Source organism: Acomys minous, assembly GCF_964271855.1.
Source record: "Acomys minous genome assembly, chromosome: 14".
NCBI classification, from domain to species: Eukaryota; Metazoa; Chordata; class Mammalia; order Rodentia; family Muridae; genus Acomys; species Acomys minous.
The window spans coordinates 65,975,111-65,984,253 of NC_140496.1; positions in this window are offsets into that span (position 1 = coordinate 65,975,111).

The following is a 9,143-nucleotide window of genomic DNA, read 5'->3' on the forward strand; positions in this document are numbered from 1 at the left end:
GGCCAATCTACTGGAGGTATTTTCTCAGTTGAGGTTTCCTAGTTGACAAAAAACCAAGCAGCACACATGCCCACATATTATATCATGTAATGTATGTGTATGTGTGTATGTATGTATGTATATATATGGGGGTATACACACAATAATAATAAGTAAATAATTTAAAATTTAAATATCATGATGTATGTGATGCCATACACCTGTAGTTCCAGTATTCTGGAGACTTAGACAGGAGGATCATGAAATCAAAACAGGCTTGGACCACATAGCAACACCATGTCTCAAAAAATCAAGAGCTGCTCATACCTGTCATCCTAGTATTGAGGATGTAGATTGAACATTGCAATAATGTATTCCAGCCTACACTGTGTAATGAATTCCAGGTCAGCCTGGACTACATAATGAAACCTTGAAAAGAGAAACAAGGCCTGGAGTACAGCCCAGTGGTGGAGCATTGGCCTAGCTTGTATTTAAGCCCCAGCCCAGACAGGAGATCTGAGCATTGTTAGTGATCAGGACAATGCATGTCAGGACAACAAGATACCACTGCATACTTACTAGGTGTCTGAAATCAGAAAGCCTGAGGTGTGGAGGTTGCTCAATAAAGGAGCTTGAAGCAGCTGCTCACATGCCCGAAGTCAGGGAGCAGAGAGTAATAAAGGTTGGTGCCCACCCCACCTGCTCCTTTTTTATCCAGTCCAGGACCCCCAGGCTGAGGAGGTATTGCTCAAAGTTAAGGTGGGCCTTCCCATCTTAATGAAGCCAATCTGGGTAACCCCTCGGGTGTGTCTGGGACCTTATGTTCAGGTGATTCTAGACCCTGCCAAGCTGACAGTTGGTGCTAACTATTACAATCAGTTATATCTAAATAAGGCTATTTTTTTTAAAAATCCATTTCAGGCTAGCAAGGTGCCTCAGTGGCGTAAAGGCTCCACCCTCACACCTAAGGACCTGGCCAATCCCAGAATCTACATGGTAGAAGAACTGATGTCTCCAAGTTGTCTTTTGATGTCTCCACGAACACTGTGACATTTACACACACGCACATGCACACACGTGCACACACACAAAAGATTCTATCAATCTAACCGGTAAGGGGAAATGAAGACAGGAAGATGAACTACTCAAGGTTAGCTGATGGTCAACCTGGACCACACCAGACCTGTCTCAAAGCCAGGCCAGTCTAACTTCAGCATCTCAAGCTCCTGCTTGCTACTAACCCTTCTGTGAGGTGACTACTACGAATCTAGCATTCGGTAAATATATGTGGAGTGACTACTATACACCAAGAACTTTTCCGGACAGCAGGCTACACACATAAGTGAATGGCAGTCCTACTCTGGTAGAGTGTAAACTTTAGTAGAGGAAGACGAAAATAAACAGCTATAGTGATAAAGTATGCGCAGTATTGCTAAACTTTATATAAGAAAAAAAAAATAGATCAGAATAACAGGCCATCATTGAAAGATGCAGTGCTAATTTATACAAATGCAAGAAGAACTCTGTTGAGGGTAAGGGCTTGGTTAGGCCAATGTGGGCACCTGTTCCCAGTGACAGGAAATATCAGTGGCTGTTGGCTTTGGCAGTCTTTCTCTGACTTGCCCTTGACTGATGGAGCTCCCTTACACAAAAACCACACACCACCACCTCTAAACACAACCAGTGGCTGATGAGGGATTAGCAGTGTCCCTTGCCTGAATCCAGGACAGCTCTGGTGAGGGTTTCTGGGTGACACACCATGACACTCACTAGGGCTGGGGGGGAGAGGTGGTGGCAAGAGATGCAGCCTAGGTGCTTGTGTGTCCAGAGTTCCAGAGGTGGGAAGTTCAAAGCCTGGGAGTGGTGTAAAAGGGCCCCTCCTGCATCCATCCATGGTTTAAGACGCATTTGCTTTACTGGCTTGGGGTGCAGCATCCCATCACGCTCACTGCCTTAGGGGACATACTGCATCTGGAAGAATAAACCCTACCCTTCCATTGTATTCTCTGTCCAAATGTGCTTAGCCTCCATCTTTGACAGGTTACTCCTGATCTTATACTTAAAAATATATATATTTATTTATTATGTATACATTGTTTTGCATGCATGTACCCCTGCATGCCAGAAGAGGGCACCAGATGTCATTATAGATGCTTGTGAGCCACCATGTGGTTGCTGGGAATTGAACTCAGGACCTCAGGAAGAGCAGGTGGTGCCCTTAACCTCTGAGCCATCTCTCCAGCCCCCGATCTTACACTTAACGATGCAGACATGAGTCAGCAGTATCATCTTTTCTTGCCTTGTTCAGTCGTTTGTGTACAGGCTCAGAGTAGCCAAGGGCTGTATTTAATTTGCCTCTGGGGTAACACTAGACAACTAGGAAGAGACAGGCTAGAAGAGCTGCAAGGAGTCGAAGATGTTTACAAGGAAGTGAGCTGTGGCTTTGGGCAGTGGAGCCTGAGGTAGGTAAAGAACGAAGTGCACTAATTCTGTCCCAATGAAGGCTGAGGTGGGTTACAAAGGAGAGTCAAAAGCTGGCGGGGCAGTAGGCTGGGAGACCCAGGGAATCAAAGACTTGGTTGATGGGATTTTAGAGGAAGTACATAGGGAATACAGAAGTTGGTGTTCAGCCAAAAGACTGAGTCAGCCTGTCAGAGAGACCCGCACACACCAGTGTTTACTGCAACTTGTTTCACAATAGCTAAGTTGTAGAAGCGACCTGGCTGTCTAAAATCTGAGAAAAGGATGAAAAAGGTGTGGTCTATGTAGACAAAGGGATTTTTTTTTTCACCCATTTAAAAAAAAATGAAGTTCTGGGTTTTTCAGGCAGTGAATCAACTGGGCATAGTGACAGTAAGTGAATTAAGCCAGACAGAGAACTCATTTTCCCTCACTCGTGGCTCCTACACTTTGTATAAGAAAGTGTGTGTGTATATTTGATGAGAAAGGAGAACTGTCCAGTGGAACAAAGGAGACCCACAGGAGACGGGAGGGGAAGAAAGAAGGAAGGGCACAGGAGTGCGGAAGAAAGAGCAGCAGCACCAGCTATGTAGTTGTGTAAAACTTTAAAAAAAAAAAAAAGTTGGTAGCCAGGGAACTGGCTGTCCAAGCGGGAGTGGTGGGACAATTTCAGCTGTCGATAACGGGCAGTTTTGTGATGGTGCCGTCGTGCAGCTGAGGTTAGGTGGAGGGGAAGATGGCACTGGAGATGTAGGGGGTTGAAAAAAAAATTGAACGGTCTAGGAATTGGAAAGATTGTTCCGTAGATACTGAAATCATTGTTATAGCAGCAGGGTGGGATGTAATTCAATGGCAGAGTGCTGGCACCTCAAAACCCAACAGGCAAATAAATTAATAATAGAAGAATTATGCGGATATGGTAGTGTATGCTAGTAAGCACTTAGGTTAGGGAATCACCTCTGAGTTCAGGAGCGAGACTGGCCTACTGAGTGAGTTCTAGGACAGCTAGGGCTACACAGCAAGATCCTTTTTTTTTTTTTAAAGATTTACTTATTATGTATATAATGTTCTGTCTGCATATGTGCCTGCCTGCCAGAAGAGGACATCAGATCTTATTATAGATGGTTATGAGGCACCATGTGGTTGCTGGGGATTGAACTCAGGATCTTTGGAAGAGCAATCAGTGCTCTTAACCCGCTGAGCCATCTCTCCACCCTGCAAGATCCTATTTTAAAACAAACAAACAAATGGGCAGATGCTGTGGTTCAGTCATAGATCTCAGCACTAAGAAAACAGGCACTAAGCAGATTTTGAGTTGTAGATAGCCTGGGCTAGACACTGTCTCCTGAAACCAAAAGACTTACGGCAGGAACAGGGAGGCAGAGGCATGGAGCCATGTGTCAGTCAGGTATATATCACTGTAAAAAAGATGTCTGAGATTATCAACTATAGGAGAGGAAAGTTTTATTTGGGCAGGTGATTTCAGCGGATTGAGTCCATGGTCTCTTTATCCCATTGCCTTCGGGCCCATAGAGACAGAACATTATGGTAGACAGGGCATGTGGAGTAAAGTCATTCACCATAGGGCTGCTGTGAAGTAAAGAGAAAGACTGAAGGAGACAGAAGTCCTGGTGTTCCCGTCATGGGCACACCCTTATGACTTAACATCCATCTACAAGTTTCAACACTTCCTAGCAGATCACAAGTTGGGGACAAACTCCCAGGGTTCCTTGAGAGGATATCCAAGATCTAAATGATATGCTGGGTGGGGTGGCACACAACTGTAATTGTAGTACTTGGAAAGTGGATAGAGGAGAATCAGGAATTCCAAGCCAGCCAGCCTCAGCCACACAGCAAGTTCTAGGCCAGTCTGTACTCTATGAGACCCTGTCTCAAAAATTAAAACAAGACAAACAAAAAAGATCCAAGGGACAGCAAGGTAGCTGTTGAAATTTATAAGCACTGTTAGCTGGGCATGGTGGTGCACGCCTTTAATCCCAGCCCTCGGGAGGCAGAGGCAGGCGGATCACTGTGAGTTCGAGGCCAGTCTGGTCTACAATCCAGGACCACTAAGGCTAACACAGAGAAACCCTGTCTCGAAAAACAGGACACACAGACACACACACACACACACACACACAGAGAGAGAGAGAGAGAGAGAGAGAGAGAGAGAGAGAGAGAGAGAGAGAAGAAAAAAGAAAGGAGTTAGGGAAGGTAATTATGACATTAGCAACTATTTCTGGCTGTCAACCTCTGAGTTGTCAAGATAGGTGATGAGCATTGTTGCTGAGAAGCAGTGGAATATATCAATTGTTTTTACAAATATACTTTATAGCTTTGAATTACTAAAATCACATTGTTTGGATCCTGTTATGGGACTGCGAAGTAGAAAGTACATACTTTCAGATACTAAGGGAACAGGGTCAGCTACAAGAAAGAGTCTACTGGGCTGGGGAGATGGCTCAGTTAATAGAGTGCCTGCCTAGCACTGTCAATGCCTAGCACAGCAAAATCCTGGAGGGAGGGGTCAAAAGAGGAAGGCATGAAGACCAGAAGTTCAAGACCATCTTTTACTATTTGGTAAGTTCAAGGCCAAACTGAGCCCCAAGGATCTTGTCTCAAACTAAATAACAAACCTAACAATAACAATAGCAAAACAAACAGGAGCCTATTTAACATCAGTGTGCAGTAGGGAAACACTAGGAACATTGAAAACAACAAGTTGAAGATTCACCTCAGTGTTATCAAAGGTGAGGTCCTGAGTTTGATAACCAACACATACACACATACGCCAGCAGTGATACCAAGTTCAGGAGAGTATCTGGATATAAAAAGGTAATAAGCATCTGAAATGGAAGATTGCATTTTAGGATGCTGTACGCTAACTATTTCCCTCCACGATCTACCTGTAGATTAGTGCAGTTTTCAGGCTCTTTGCCAGTAGATGTTGGTTAAGGCAGAAACCCGTAAGTAATCAAAGCGCAGAGACTCAGTATATGAGAAGTGCTCAGCCGTAGACGGGACATCTTTATTACCCATGCCCTCCTCACCCAAGGCTCAGAAAACATCATGGAAGAGAAGGTGGAAAAACTAAGAGCCAGAGGTTAGGCTGGGGAAGGCTGGAATAAAGCTGTAGACGCGACACCCGTGCACACTCAGCAGCTGAGGTTACGGTATGCAACCTGAACAAGCTCAAGCCAGTCAACAATCTAGCATAGAGATGGAAGGCACATGAGCCCCATCCCTGAGAAGCTATGGCAGCTGATGGTTTCTAGCAGTGGGGGAATCAGTTTTCTTTACGGGTGTGGGTCTTGGTGGCCATGTTCCAGGAGTATAGTGACCAGCACAAATTGGTGTTGGTAGATTACTAGCTCCCCTCTCCTCCCCAAAAAGGAGCCAAGTGGTAGCGGTCCATGCCTGTAATCCCAGTCCCGTGGGAGGCAGAGATAAAACATCTTGGAGTTTTAGGTCAGCCTGGGCTACAGAGAGAGTTCCAAGACAGGCAGGGCTACACTGAGAAATCCTGTCTTAAACAAAACAAAACAAAAAGAAGAAAGAAAAAAAGCTGGGTTAAGGAGGAGGGACTAGATCTGGGAGTTAGGAGAAAGAGTGAAGGGTAAATATGATAAAACTAGATTGTATAAATTCTCAAAGATTTAAATTTTAATGGAAAAATTGTCTTTTGTTACTTGATATGCATCTCTAGATGACAGATGTATGGTTAGAAGTTTCTGATAACAAACGCAAGAGGCAGAGCATCCAGAAAAGACAAGGTGATTGATTTCCATGGTGTCTCTAGAGGCTCAGTCTCTACTGTTTCGGTCATCCCTAAAATGAGGTCCCCTTGATGCAAGATAGTGTTTCAGTGATCACAACCAAGTTTTATTAGCCAAATGCCAGAGAAACTTTTGTTTTTTGTTTTGTTTTCATAGACAAGGTTTCTCTAAGCAGGCCTGGCTATCGTGGAACTAGATCCATAGACCAGGCTGGCCTTGCACTCACAGAGATCCACCTGCCTCTGCCTCTGGAGTCCTGGGACTAGCGGTTGTGTGCCACCATGCAGCTCAGAAAAACCTTCTGGCTACTTCCATCCCATTGGCTATAATTTCGTCACATAATTCCATGCAGCTGGTGAGAGGTTGGGAGACACTTGGGACATTTAGCAGGAGAAAGTGAGCGAGGGAGAAGTGGAAAGAGACGGAGGAGAAGAGAGATGGCAAGATAGATGTGACTACAGCTAAGCTTGCAGTTTAGAGGAAAGAAGGTAGCACCCTGAGGGGCTCCGCTTGACAGTTTGTTAGGTGAGTGGGCGACAGGGTCAAGGCTTGAAATAGCCATTGTAGGATAGTAGGGGGTATATACGAATTGCTTAGGAGATCTGGGTGGTGCACCCCTTCAATCACAGCACTCTGGAGGTAGAGGTAGGTGGATCTTTGTGAATTCGAGGCCAGGCTATTCTACATACGGAATCCTAGGAGAGTCAGGGCAACATAGTGAGGCCTGTTTTGTTTGCTTAATAATTGTTCAGTAGCCAGGTGTGGGAATGCACACCTGTAATCTTAGAACTTGGGAAGTTGAGGCAGACAGATCTCTGAGTTTGAGGCCAGCCTGGTCTATATGGCAAGGTCCAGGCCATGGCTATACAGTGAGACCCTGTCTCAAAAACAAAGTCAACAAGCTGGGCGGTGGTGGTGCACACATTTAATCCCAGCACTTGGGAGGCAGAGGCAGGCAGATTGCTTTAAGTTCGAGGCCAGCCTGGTCTACAAAAGGGAGTCCAGGGCAGTCAAGGCTACACAGAGAAACCTGTCTCGAAAAATAAAACAAAACCAGTCAACCAACCAACCAACCAAGAAAACAGAAACAAACAAAAAACAACAAACCCACAAACAAGCAAGTAAACAAATATAACCCCAAACCAACCTAAGAAAGCAAACTACAGCTCAGTCTTAGAGTCCACAATCACCTGGGGCTGCTCCCCAGAGCACACATACACAAACTGTTCACAGGCTCAGGAAACAAGCAAGAAACAAGATTTTCTGTGGCACCAAGTCACACTCTCACCCTCGCCCAATCCCCTTCTGCCCTCCAGCAGAGACAGCATTTCTACCAAGGGCACTTCAAAGCTTTTGGGTTCGTTGGCTAACTCAAGGTGACATTTTCTGGCCTGGTGCTGAGGCTAGGTAGAATTTCAAAGTTAAGGAAATGCTGGGCAGAACCTCCCTGGTTGAACGAGGTTTGACGCTGATTAACAGTAAAAGTAACCGGAGTTGGCCTCTGGTTCCAAGGGAGAGAAACATCAGACTTTCCTAAGGAAAATGGAGAAATCACAAGGATATTCATTGCTCAAATGCAAACAAAACAAAATAGAAACCAGACGGCTTGGAAAGCCAGCAGGAAATAAAGCAGCTTCAAGATCCGATGACTTAGGTACTGGGATCTCACTCACAGGCTCATCCTTACGTGTATGAGTCTGGTCCTGTCTTTCTAAGGTCTGTTTTTGTCACTGCTGGGGATTAACCCAGGGCCTTGCACATGCCAGGCCAGCACTCCATCACTGAGGACACCTGCCACACCTTGTGGTTTCTCTCAAAACACTTGTAGAGTCAGGCTGACTCACTTGCATGATTAACAAACTTGCTCAGCTGAGCACTTCCATATCCTAGGCTGTATCAGAGGTCACCAAGCAGTATGAGGAGGCATCAATATGGCCAGTATCACAATACACTAGCTCTGGATCCAGCCTCGAGGGAAGTAATGCAACCTCTAGGGATGAGGCAGAGGTGCCAAAGGAAGGGAAAGAATTGGTACCTGAGCAAGACTGAGTTTCACTGTTGGAGAGGGTATAGCTGTGGTCCTGTGTGCTGAGACAGAAAGGCAGGACCTGGAGAACAGGGTCTCGGTGCAGAGAAGGGGAAGTGGACACAAGCTCTCATCCTTAACCAAGAAACAATCTCCAATCAACAACTGCTTGCCAAAGAAAATTTGCATTCTCCAGTGGAGTCTCTGTGTATAAGCTACAATAAATGGCCGTCCCTATTCCAACACCAGCAGCTGACAAACACATAAAACACCTCTCTAGTCTTTTGCTTATATATTATGGCTTTCAATTCTCTGTGTGTGTGCGCGCGCTTGCGCTTTTTTTTTTTTTTTTTTTTTGAAACAGGGTCTCTCTGTGTAGCCTTGGCTGTCCTAGACTGAATTTGTAGACCAGGTTGGTCTCGAACTCACAGGGATCCACCAGCCTCTGTCTCCCGAGTGCTGGGATTAAAGGCGTGCGCTACCACGCCTGGCCCACAAATTTATTTATTTTTGCTTTTCTCTATGTAGCTTTGGCTGTCCTGGACTCACTTGGTAGACCAGGCTGGCCTCTAACTCAATAAATCCACCTGCCTCTGCCTCCTGAGTGCTGGGATTAAAGGCGTGCGCTACCATCGCCCAGCTTTTTTTTTTTTTTTTGGTCTGTATGTTTTGTTTTTTGCCTTTTGCCTGTCTAAAAAGGGCTTGGAGTTAAATGGGTGGGGAGCATCTGGGTGATGAGGGGAAACTGATCTAAATATATTGTATACATTTCCAATTTAAGAATGTTTTGTATAAATTTTCAATAGACTTCTTTTGGTGTGATTAAAACATCACACCAGATTCCCCCCTCACCCCTAACCAAAAAAGGTAGTTAGGCCACCATAGTGCTGAAACTCCCGGAA